This window comes from Falco rusticolus, chromosome 3 (assembly GCF_015220075.1).
Source record: "Falco rusticolus isolate bFalRus1 chromosome 3, bFalRus1.pri, whole genome shotgun sequence".
Classification (NCBI taxonomy): Eukaryota; Metazoa; Chordata; class Aves; order Falconiformes; family Falconidae; genus Falco; species Falco rusticolus.
In genome coordinates, this window is record NC_051189.1 from 52,882,532 (window position 1) to 52,896,777 (window position 14,246).

Consider the following 14,246-nt stretch of genomic DNA (forward strand, 5'->3'; position numbering starts at 1 on the left):
TTCATCCCAGAGTAAATATGTTTACTGTAAAAGAAATTTCATATTTGGCCCCTTGTATGTATTCTTGACTTCTATTTTATATGGGTTTTCTTCAAAATATTGTGAAAACATGGTTTAACTTTTATGAACATTTCTCTGATTAAACAATATTTTGGTATAGAAGTACATACAAAGATTTTCAGCTGTAGACTTACATCTGCAACTCAGTTTAGCTTGCCACTGTGTAATCTATGACAATGTAATATAATATAATACAATACAATATCCGTTATTTTATTAGTGGTACTGACTACAAAAAGTTTTTGCACATCAGAGGCTACAAAAAGATTTTTTTTGTACAAAAAGATTTTTTTTGTACGAAAAGGTTTTCTAACATCAGAGACACAATGTCAGATTAAGGTAAGGCATAAAATCGTTCCTTTGTTAATTTAATTCTCTTCACTTTAATGAATTACTTAATATTTCCTAATTTAAAACCCAAGATGTAATTTCTATTTGTGAAATGGAAAAATCAAAGTGTTGGCGAAGACATACTTCACAGAATTTATGTGAGATTTCCAGAGACTGAAATAAGCTTCTCTTTTGTAGTAGCAATTGAAACAGCTGCATTTATAATTTTATTGGTCTAAATTTTAGTACATTTTATGACCACATTATAATTTCTGAATTTTTATTCTATTCAAACATCAGATAATTTCTACTGCAATAATTTGAGGAAGCTCACTGTAGATCAACAACACAGGAATAAAAAATGGAGTCAAAATGAATCACCATAAAATTAGTAAATATGCTCGTAGAATACAGATCTGAAACCCCAACTAAAGCAAATTAATATAATGTCCATATTCTCATTGAAACTAAATTCCAGATTAATTTGTGGAGTACATAAAAAATACCAATAACATCACTTCCAGCGTTTAGAAAGTCTTTGTAAGAAGGAAGAACACCCTGCTATAGGGATTAGATACACTGTGCTTGCAGTCTGGAAACCTGATCTCAAAATTTAAGCTGTTTAAATTTGCATATCTGTATGTTATGTATGTCATTCCTACAGACTAACATGGATGCCACACCAGAAAACTGACTTTCCCATATATATATATATACACACACACGATTCAACCACAATACCAAAATATTGTTGTTATTTTCTTTCCTTATATGAGCTATGTAAACTATTCTGAACATTTCATGGCAAGATCAGTTTAATGCTTGATACATATCAGTACATAAAAATAATAGCCTATAGACTGTCAATGATAAACTGACATTGCTAAATGGCAATCCTTAGGTTGAACCCTTGTCCCATGTAGTATTTTGTTATCATTCAAGATAACTTTTTATGAGAAGTGGGAAGGAGAAATGAAATTCAGGTAGATTTCTTTAAAATTAAGCTCTGTATTTTGCTAAGCAGACTTAAAGGAAATTAATATATTTAAAAAACTTATTAACAGAACAATTCATCTGTATCAATGATGGCCAGAAAAACAAAACAGAGTTCTCAGTCTTTGCATTCAAATCCAATGGCAATCCAGAAGACAAGTAATAAGAAATGCTATTGAAACAGTAGGAACATCTCAAATGAAATGTCAGACATCCTAGACATCAGTGTAGTTAATTATTCTTTTGTTCTTCAGGAACAAAAGACTACTGAGCTGTCAGATTATGCAGTGTTTGTGTGATGCACCTTTCTTATGGAAGCTGGAAATATAGATTCAAGCCTGACGTTTTTAATCATGATCAGTGTGACAAAATACAAAAAAAGAAATGAAACAAATATTGATTCATTACGAATGGTGGAGCCTTTTCTTTTTTTTTTTTCTTTTTTTCATTTGGACAATTCTTTAAAATTGGATCCAGATTTAAAATATTTTATTACAAATACTTTTTTTTTCCAGTCATCATTTTTACAAACCTTTCCAAAAATGAAGTTTTTCTCATATGAGTTCTCAGTTGTTTATTTATCACTGATATGAGCTAATAAAGTTTATTTCACATTTGTATACATATGTGGCTAAAATTCAGAAAATAAAATTAATTCATTTATTATTTAAGGACACATACTAATTTCTCTCTTCACTCTGACTTGTTCCACCAGGTGTCCAGCAATAGTTCCTTGTAGAACTGAGAAAAATTTTGTCCCAAACGTTCCCTGTTACAGAATCCCATAAATTGATATAAAATTCATACCATCGTTAAATTGTAAAACCCAAAGACGCATGCTTTAATTCGCAAACTAACTAAAAAGAGGTTGATATTAATGGCAGTTTCAGCTTTGGAAATCTAAATCCAAGTCAGGCTGACAAAATAAATTAAGCAACAACCTATTCATCCTTTTAACTTCCTAAAATCCAGATAAAAGTTTGAGAAAACAAAAATCTCAAAATAAAGGGTCATTTTACACCTGAAGCTTAGCACAGCTGTGGCCAGACTGAGCAGCATGCTGCTGGGGTCTGCAGCACATTACTCCCCTGGAGCACAATGGCAGCAAACCCAAGTTGTCCCACAGGAGTGACAGAAAGTAACTGGGCTCTAGGAGGGAGCCCTGTCCTTGTTCCCCTACAGGCTTACATGGTAAGTGAAAATCAGACATACACAGCCTGACAGTTGGGCATTTTTTTTTCTTTAAAAAAAAAAAGGCCTTCAAAGTCTATCTGCCACACATTATCTCAGCTACCACTATCAATCTGTCCTTAGCTTTGTTAGACTTTGTATGTCTAGTAAGCTTTTAAAGCATCACAGAGCTAAGTAGAATAGGAAGAGATGTCAACATGTCCTAAATTATACCACAGGCCTAAGTCACCTGAATTATACCACGTGTTGCCTAGAACTGTAAATTGTTCAGTTTTGTCAGAAACTTTTTATATGTAATTTGTATCATTGCCTATTAATGCATATCATTCAAGTTAGAATCACAGATTATTTCCAGCGTTATTGACCAGTTCATTTTAATCATGTTAATTATCTATGACTACAAATTTTGTCACCTAAGTTGTATGTCTGTAGATTCATCATCTGATGTTATTGCATATGATACAATCAAATGGCTGCAGTCAGGTGGCAGAGGAACAGTTTAAAGCTATTTCCTTTCATCAGAATTAGAGGACACATTTTTGCTTTCCTACATTTTTAATTTGGTGTTCCTATTTAATACAATCCTCAAATACAGATGTTGATCCTGTTGTTTAGGCAACATCTCTTCCTTACCATTAGGGCATCTAATGCAACTCAAGTCTGGAAAACTCGTTGGGATAACATTATGTATTGTATGTATTTGTTTGTCTGAAATGGTATACTAAAAATGTAGGTGTTACTGGTAGATTTTACTTCTAAGTAATTTATAATGAAATTATAAATGATGGACTTGTGCAGGTCCATTCACTCAGTGGATTTATATGTGGATGTGGACTCAGCAAAGCAGGTTTGTTAGCGTCATGCTATGCTCTCAATATTTGTTCATTTATTCATTCAATTTTGAATATCACATCCTAAGGAAAAAAAAAATAAAAAGAAAGCGCTTCAGAAAGCATCACTGCTTTTGCTCTGGAACTACCTCACTTGTCTACAGATGGCTCTTCTGTATGATAAAATAATAGCTCACATAGGGTATGTATATAAGAAAGCATAAGAAAGTGCGGCAGAAATGTTCACAGTACAGATACAAGGGTTTTGTATAACATTCTGCTGATATGAGTCCTTGGAATTGGTGATGAAGCCTAAATATTTGCCTTGTCCATATCCAATGAGCTTCACTTGACTGCAAAAGTAGCACTGAACCTGCTCTGTATATATTATATAAATGTGTAGTAGACAAAAAAACCCTGATGTGTAACAAAAGGATTTGTCACTTGAATGTATTACTGAAATGCACACAAGAACCATAATGGTTTCCTAATTTCTTTAACATGCACTGTAAGTTAAAAAGATAATGAAGGAAAGATATATCAATGAGATACAGAAGAAATGTTTCAAAAATGTACAGATAAATAATAGAGGTCACAGTACTGTTTGCTGGGCAACTATCTTCTGTAATGAGCCTTTGTTAAGCAGATATATTTTTTTTTAGTCTTTACAAAACGTATTCATCCAAATCCATCGGTCTCAATGACTCTTCCCCCTTTTCAATGAAAAACTCAAATCTATTGTCTTCACCTTTGAAATTCTATATAGCTATGCCATGCAACATTCATCTTTTTCCTAATTTATTTTCTGTTGGTGTATTTTTATTAGTAACACTTTTTTTATACTTTGGCTATGTCTACTTTTACTCCTATTGATAACTGTTTCTTAATAATTCAGAAAATGTTTTACAGGCTGACCTCCTGTATATCACAGAAAACTGCTTATCAAGCAGCTACCTCTATGTCATGCCGTATGTTGTCCTTGACATCTGACTGTTGCCCACCCATTCTCATTCAAAGCCGTCTTCAACACCATCTCATTCCATTGCGTACTTCTCACTCCCAGCCTAACTCCATTAAAACTATATGTTTGTGTCAGAAAGGGATGTGAAGGTAAAAAATGGGATCACATCTTTTTATTTGCATTGATGAACACCAGCAAACATGAGATGCTGAATCAGTGAGCACCTTCCCACTATCCTTTACCAACTACTTTACAGTATGAACACATACATTGACTAAGACATCTTACTTTCAATATCACAAATTAAATCATATGAAGTAGAGAAATTTTCCATTATTTCCCATATTTATCAGTTCTTTGGGCTCTAAGTGCAAGATCATGTGACATGAGACTTAAAACACTGATAACTTCACTTTCAGATGGTGCTTAAATAGCAATATTTTAAAAAATCATGGTGCCAAGCTGAATCCAAAAGGGATTATTTCTTTGCAAATTTGACATTTAATAGTAAAATTTTAACATATATGGAAATATTTTTTTGATGTAAACTCAGATTTCAGTTATGAGATTTGAATTGTTTGGTCATGTCCCTCTCTGTTTCCCAGTTTCTCTTTTGTTTTCTTTTGTGTGTGTGTGTGTGTGTGTAGAGTGTTTGGGGGGAATTCTTCTTAATGAATTCAGTCAATACAACACCAAATGCATTTAGAGCCCTGCAACCTCACAGACTCTTTCAAATACAGCTGTAACTGTAGTCTGATAAAGATAAATTACCCCTTTTTCTTCAGACTTCAGACTATTTATTGTGTGTACATTAGGCATTTCATAGGAATACCTATTAAATCTGTGGCACCACAACCTGTAACATGTTCAGCTGAATTAGACACAAAGGAGATTTTAATCATATTTCTTGACTTGAATCCTATTTATTGACTGGACAGTACTTAACACACTATTATCCCAGCCACTGAAAATTGAAGTACACAAGTCCCTTGATAGAGGATGAAAAATACCATTCCATCAGATATCAAAACACAACTGCTCAAAAATCTTTCATCAGAGAATTATCTGTAGAATCAGAAAGTGTTAACAAAGGAAACAATATAAATTTGAAGATGAATAGGTCAATAGTTCCCATCAGTCGAAATAATTTATTTTCTTATCACAAGGGGAACAAGGACATCCTCACATATAAGATATTTGAGGGTCAGAACACAGAAATTTTATTCTTTCGGTCTCTTGCACAGATCTGTAGAAAGCCTAATGAAGAGTTTATCAGTGTAATCATAATGTGAAAGGAAAATCAGTTATCAGGGCTGGATACAGATAGCACTTCCTATGGTTTCCACAGTATCAAGCATCTCATGTACATTTATTATACACATTCAGGTATGTCAAGTATGCCTTCCTAATTAAAGTCTGAAAGATTTCATGAAGTTCCTAAACCCTTATTACTGTCCAAAATATGATAATGGTTATGGGAATATTTTGTATTTTTCGTACTCTATCAGCAGAAAAGATTTTTTGTTAGAGAAAAAGTATATACTCTGCAGCTCTCACCATAAAAATGTCACCAGTACTGAGAGCAATATTCTAATATGCCATAGTAAAATATGCTGAAAACTGTACACACCCAAGAAAAGAAAAAAAAAAAAAAATCTGACTTGGTAGGGAAAATGACAATGACTGAAGACTGCAAAAGAATATTTTTTAAAAATATAAATATCAAACGGTCCATACCACTGGTCTTATTCGTTCTTGTTATTTTGGGAGAACATAATTTCCTTCTTGCCAGGACTAAACAGACCTGTAGGGAAAACCTGGTGCTTGACAGACTCCTAGGGGAACACTTAACCCTCATGGCAACCTACTTATCCCACCTGCATATGCCCAAGTATTATACTTTTCTACTGCCTACTACCTCATCACTACACAGGTTATTCTTCAGAGAATCTGAGTATGTTACCTTTATGTACAGAGTGAAACAGTTGCTAGGATCAAGGAGTTAATTTATAATAAGTGACAAGAATATGTGTGGCATAGATTAGTGGCTTCTGAATAGAATTTGATTTTAAAATGCTCCTCAAATCCCAGATATTGAACATCTGAAGGATAATGAGTTATTTTTTACAAAATGACATTGCAGAAAATGAAGCAGACATTACAGATGTGCTCAGCAATAGCTCACCAGCAATCTTGGGTACCAGAGTGTGTTTCATAGAGAGAAGACATGCTGCCCATGAGAGTGCTATTATCTCCAACTCATATCTGAAAATGCCTCTTATGATTTTTAGCATACATTTGGATAACTGCCAGAGAGCTTATTTTAAAATGTCACCTAAAGTACGGACAGCTCTTCTATCAGCAGAGCGCTACGAAGTGCCACTTTGAGACTTGAACCCATGACATTGTGTCAGAATCAAAAGTCATAACAAATGAAACCGAGAGAACCTGGCAGCCTACTTCATGACTTCTTATCTTTACACAAATTGCTATAACAAAATGCATTGCTTCTTAAAGGGAAATGTCATTTGCACCCAAACCTGGAATTATAACATCTGGTCTTTATTCAGTTTAAATAGCCAGAGGTTAAGGCTGTGTCTTCTTTGATAAACACTTAGGTTAATACTTCAAAGCAGAAAAGGAGTCTGTGGATGTTAAATATAATTCTCAAAAGTGACCTTAACTTTTTACCTTCCAATTTAATTCCAATTGCTATATGTAGTTTCGGATTAGCAGTAATTCTCCTTTAAATAATTAATTGCTAATGCAAAAGCTACTTATACTATGTCAAGAAACAAAAGTTAAAAAAATTGTGGTAGTATCTTACCATGTGTGAATTAATGGCAAATCTCACTAATTCAAAGCCAGGAATTCATATACATTTTATGGACAACATAGATAATATATTTTGCACATTTGTTTGTTTGTTTGTTTGTTTGTTTTTTAGTTTGCCCTAATGCTCACTGTACTTAACTTTTGGTTTTATTCAGTAGGCCTAAACAAGGACGGGGCCAATCTAATACTTAATATCTGTTTTATACCCATTTTCTAGTGGAAGATCCAATAGCCACTAAAGACTTCTGTCATTAGTGAGATTTTTCCTTGCATATTAGAGATTAGCATAAGACTTGACCTTATCCTTTCTGTGATTGACATATATTTATGCAGCCTTTGATTTCTCCAGCAGTTTAAAAAGCTGAAATTACTACAGTCAAACAGATAATTATATTTAGGCATAGTCTCTGCCTCTGTATGAAATAGAAAGTTTTCCCAGGATAGCTATATCAGTCCTATAGGAAAGAAACACTTTCTGGCTGACATTGCTATATTGATAAACTACTGTATGACATCAGAGACTTTTCTGCTAACGATTTTGTGGAGGTCTTATGTAAAAGTGTAATTCTGATGAATTTTGGAATACCTACCTTTTAAACCAGTATTAGAAACTGCTGGGGAAGCCATTATTCTATCACATTTTTTTCCTCACTTTATTCATTGTTCTTTTGCTGAAATATGTATTTCACATTGCTCATTGTTTATAATGATAAAACCATACATTTAAAGAATATACAGAAAGTTCAGTTACAGAAATAAACAATGATACCATATCACTCCGCAGGAACATACTTTCTTTTCCACTATTCACTTCCTATGGATGATACTCAGGGATTAAAGTTATTTCATATGTAATTTCCTCCTTCTTTTAGGTACAAGATTTCTTTAAATATAAAACCAAATATTCTGTCATTTCATCAAGCTTAATAAAGGCCTGAAATTCGAAGTAGTGCATTATCTTAAGCCCACATTTAGTTTATGTTCTGTACAGTTAGCTATCTGCCCAGGTGCTTCATTGTAGTATCTGATGGAGTGCATGTTTGATGCAACTGCATATATTCTGATTATCTAAATATTTTATTCTAATTTTAAAAAGGAAAACTGATGTTTGTAAATAGGTTTGCAAGTGGCATCTGCATCCTGACACATAAACAATTATTTACAATGCTTGTGATGTTCTCGACAGCAACTTCCTTTTAAATAATAAAAAGTACATCAAGAAATTTTACATTAAAATTCTGAAACCCCTCAAGCTAAAAAATATTTGGGGTAAACAAAGTATGTGCCAGAGTGAAGTATGTGTACTACCATGCATCTTGCGAGGCAGTAATCATAGCGTGCATTCCCTTTGCACCTATAACAGTTTCTTTCTTTTGGAAACACATTTTGATCTAAGGGAAAAAAAATATAAACTCTATTTTTAAGTATTTAATTTATTATTTTATTAATTTGGCATTGATTACTTCACCATCACAGATTCCTAATGGACAACTTTGGAAACCAAAGCCCTCCTCAATGTTACATGTACTGACTGGAAAACAGGGTTGGTTTAAATTTCTCCATCATTCACCTCCCAGGGAATACATTATTGCTCAACAAAGAACCCAAACCTCTAAACTTTAGCCTTAGGATCTTCACTGCAGAAAGGAGATTTCATGATCCAGGTGCAGTTAAACTAAATCTGAAAATGGATGTTACATGAGTCAGTACAGCATACCTCAATCAAATGCCTTTCAGAGGGAAGACTTGGCAGCTACGACTCGGCATAATGATTTATACTTTCTGGGATTTACCCTAGTGTTTGTCCACAACTTTGAACCATGTTTTGTAAACCAGCAATTACTATGAACCCCACACAGGGCTGTTTGCCTTGTACTGTGTTACATGCTATGAATACGTCTTTAGGATTCAGCCAATAAAGGTAAGAATTAGTGCAAATGTCATGAATTTTATGCTGACCCATTTACATAATAGCAGTTAAATAACATGACCAATTTATTTCATGAGTCACCAAAGAGCTTTTAAGTAGCTGTAACTTTCTGACATCACTGATTTGAGGAATTTCTTAATTTAATTAGGCCATTATTAGACAAATATGAGTGACTGAAGTTGCAGGTTCCTTTAATTCAAGCTTAATCTATGAGAACACATGCCAGACTAATATTCATCCTGTTTAGAATGACACCAAAATGGACTATTATCACTGCAAACTTACTTTAGAAATTAAGAGATGGTATCAGTGATTAATGTTCTGTATCTTTTGTTTGACCTAATAATGGACAAGGATACATTTCATGTATTTGATTTCTTTCTGTTAAATTTCCTGTAATCCTAGGATTTATCTTCATTACTTTTTCTGAACCTCTGTTCTCTTGAAATGCACTGTTCATACTCCTAGATATGCTCAGCCCAGCTCTATTTTTGCTGTAAATTGATCATCAAATTGAATTCATTTTGCAAGAACAACTGGAACCATAAAGGAGTCCATGTACAGGTGAATCTTTACAAAATCAAAGCTCCATGCACTGTGGGTGAGGGAAAGGCTGTGGATGTGTCTCCCTGGATCTTAGTAAAGCTTTTGACACCGTCCTTCTCAGCATTCTCCTGGAGGAACTGGCTGCTCATAGCTTGGATGGGTGCATTCTACGCTGGGTTAAAAGCTGGCTGGCTGGCCGAGCCCTACTGGTGGTGAATGGAATCACATCCAGCTGGGAACTGGTCGCGAGTGGTGTTCCCCAGGGCTCAGTACTGGGGCCAGTCCTATTTAGTATCTTTTCAATGATCTTGACTAGGGGATCGAGTGCACCCTCAGGAAGTTTGCAAACACCAAATTGTGGGGGGAGTGCTGATCTGCTTGAGGGCAGGAAGGCTCTGCAGAGGCATGGGCGAGGACCAGTTGTATGAGGTTCAACAAGAAGTGCCAGGTCCTACACTTGGGTTACAACAACCACATTCAATGCTACAGACTTGGGGAAGAATGGCTGGAAAGTTATCCAGCAGAAAAAGACCTGGGGATGTTGGTCGACAGCTCACTGAACATGAGCCAGCAGTGTGCCCAGGTGGCCAAGAAGGCCAACAGCATCCTGGCTTGTATCCAAAACAGTGTGGCCAGCAGGACAAAGGAAGTGATTGTTCCCCTGTACTCGGCACTGATGAAGCAGCACCTCAAATGCTGTGTGTGGTTTTGGGCACCTCACTTCAGGAGGGTTGTGGAGGTCCTGGAGCATGTCCAGAGATGGGCAATGAAGCTAGTGAAGGGTCTAGAGCACAGATCTTATGAGGAGCAGCTGATGGAACTGGGGTTGTTTAGTTTGGGAAAAAGGAGACTCAGAGGAGACCTTATAGCTCTCTAGAACTACCTGAAAGGAGGTTGTAGGCAGGTGGGGGTCGGTCTCTTCTCCCAGATAACTAGTGACAGAACAAGAGGAAATGGCCACAGGTAGTTCCAGGGGAGGTTTAGATTAGATATTAAGAAAGAATTCTTCACAGAAAGGGTGATCAAGCACTGGAACAGGCTGCCAAGGGAGGTGGTGGAATCACCATCCTTGGTGATGTTCAAAAAATGCATACATGTGGCGCTTGGCAACATGGTTTAGTGATGGACTTGGCAGTCCTGGGTTAATGGTTGGACTTGATGATCTCAAAGGTCTTTTCCAACCTAAATGATTCTATGATTCTGTGACTGTCTGGAAGAACATTATACCTAAAGCTTACTGGTTTAATCCACAAAGTGAATTTATAGAAGGACAGAATCGACAGAAATAAAATACCTGAGGAAAATACTTGAATCACACATTGTTTAAATGAGCCCTGGTCCTTGTTACAATCAAAAATATAAAAGAAATCTCATGCTTAAAGTAAGTTTGTATCTTTGCAGATTTGTAAGTAATTAACCAAGAAAAAAGAATGCTCAACACTAACATAAGTACATCTACTGCATTTTGATTAAAATAGAGAATATCCCCAAGAGGATAAGAAATAGATGTGAAATTAGATGCAAAAAATAAGAAACAAATATTAGATTACTCTGATACAGAATTGAGTGGAAAAAAAAAAAGAACAATTCTCTGCATTTTTGTTTTTCTCCCACTGAAATGGTTTATCAATTGTTCTTCTTTTCCAGTAAAATAGCTCTTTAGCTTACCATAACTCACACTTAAATTATATCTCTTGTGGTGTTAAAAGAAAAGAAAGTGAAATACAGTAAATGTGATTCTAAGTGGGAAATTTTAACATATGATCCTGCTTGACAGACATTTGTGTGTATTGTGTAATCACTTAACTTGTTTCAGCTTAATATACATTCAGATTCAGACTTTTTTTAGCAAATGTGAGATACTCTGCAGTTTAATGGGCACATTTTCCTGTTGGCAGGATTTGATCCTGCTTAATAAATTAATATTTTTCTTAATCTCTGAGAAGGAAGAAAATTTAAAAAAAGACTTCAGAAAAGAGTAAGGGATGTTCTTTTGTTCTGCTTTCATGTAGTGCATAAAACTGAGTATGAACTGAGAGTCCTTCTCTACCACATAGCAAACAGATATGGAGGAAAACATGGTACCCATTCCTTGGATTCCATTTTTGGGGGGATGGGGGGAGGGAGGGAAGGGAGAGAGAAGAAAGTAAGTATGGAAATATTTATATAGTTTTCTCCATTAGAACACCATAAGAAAAAGCAAATAATAAGATGATGTCTACATTTGTTTAAAGATATTTTTAATCTGCAAAAGCATTTAGACCAACCATAATGCAGGGAAAAAAAAGTGAAGCCATTAAATAAATAATCTTTTTTACAAAGCTAAGAAGCTTACTGTGAGTGTTAAAAGATTGCTTTTAATAATTTTCTGAAGAAAATTGAGAAAAGAATTTGCCATTTTTCTCCCTTTCTTTATCTTCTTTGTCAGTTATTTTAATTTGAAAAATGGAAGACATGTTGGGAGAGGGAAGCCCGAGAAGGGTAAGAAGAATGAGAAACTTAAAAAAAAAGAACATTTAATGGAATAATATTTCATCCTCTTTTAAATATAGCTAAATTTGTACAATTTTAGTGTCATGGTGTAACCCCAACTGGTAATTAAGTACCATGTAGCCACTCACTCACTTCCCCCACTCGGATGGGAGGAGAAGCAGAAAGGAATGTAAAATGAGGGTTAAGAAAAGAAAAATTTGAAACATAACAACAATAACAATAACAATAATAATAACAATAATAATAATAATAATAATGATAATAACAACAACAACATTAATAGTAATAATAGCAGTTACAATGAAAAGGAGGGAGAAGGGGGGAGGAATGAAATCCAAAGGGTAGGGAGAAAAGAAAACAAGTGATGCACAATACAGTTGCTCATCACTTGCTGACCGATGCCCAGACAGTCCCCGAGCAGTGATCCCTAGGCCCTGGCCAACCCCCCAGTTTAAATTATGAGCATGACGTCCTATGGTATGGAATATCTCTTTAGTTTGAGTCAGCTGTCTCAGCTGTGTCCCCTCCCAATTTCTCGTGCCCCTCCAGCCCTCTCACTGGCAGGGACTGAGAAACTGAAAAGTTCCTGATTTAGTGTCAACATTACCTGGCAACAACAAAAAACATCAGTGTGCTATCAACATTATTCTCACCCAAATCCAAATCACAGCACTGTGCCAGTTACTAAGAAGAAAAGTAATTCTATCCCAGCCGAAATGAGGCCATTTAGGATCCTATTAAACGCATATTTTTAGTGCTTGAACAAAAGTCTTGGAAGACCCTGATACATATTAGAGATGGATTTATATGAAGGGTAGTATAATTATATGGCTACATAGAAAAGTGGAGATGAATGTCATTAGGGCAGATACAATAGTGCAAAATTTTAAAGTATACCTAAAATCTTACATGATAAAATAGTATTGAACATATTTCTCTAGTTTCATTTTTATAGATTAATTTCACATTTAGCAATATTAAAAATACTTTTGATGGCTTTAGAAATCCTAAGTTTTCTTCTTTAAAATCTACCTTCAGTAAAATCAACATTGTTCCTTTAGGTTTGAATATTTCTAGAGAAGGAGCTACAAAAGTGTTCTGTTTTAAGCATCGTAGGGACCCACACAGTTACTTGCTCACTCCCCACAGTGGGATGGGGAAGAGGATTAGAAGGGTTAAAAAAGTAAGAAAACTTGCAGGTTGAGATACAGAGAGTTTAATATGTAAAGCAAAACTATGCACAAAAGGAAAGCAAAATGAGGAATTCATTCACTGCTTCCCATCAGCAGGCAGGTGTTCAGCCACCTCCAGGAAAGCAGGGCTCCATCACGCATAATGGTTACTTGGGAAAACAGACTCCATAACTCCAAATGTCCCTCCTTCCTCCTTCTGCCAACATTTTTATGCCGAGCATGATGTCATACGATATTGAATATCCCTTTGGTCAGTTCAGGTCAGCTGTCCTGGCTGTGTCGCCTCTAAACTTCTTGTGCACCCCCAGCCTGCTCACTGACAGGGCAACATGAGAAACAGAAAAGGTCTTGAGGCTGTGAAAGAACTGTTCAGCAATAACTAACACATCTATGTGTTATCAGCATTGTTTTCATCACAAATCCAAACCATAGCACCATACAAGATACAATAAAGAAAATTAACTCTATACTAACAAAAAAAACGGTACAGAAAATAGTCTGATTGAACTGTCAAGGTCCTTTCCCTATTAAAGTTTTCCTAATAAAACCTTTCAAAGTGCTTATCACATCACTTAAAAGTCATGAATATTTGAAATTACTGATGCAGTCTTATTTTTCCAATATTTGCAAGATTTTCCGACAAATTGAAAATATCTGAAGAGCATTGGTGGGGATCTCTAGAACAGAATAGAATAGAATAGAATAGAATAGAACAGAATAGAATAGAATAGAATAGAATAGAATAGAATAGAATAGAAATAGAATAGAATAGAATAGAATAGAATAGAATAGAGTAGAAATAGAATAGAATAGAATAGAATAGAATAGAATAGAATAGAATAGAATAGAATAGAATAGAATAGAATAGAATAGAATAGAATAGA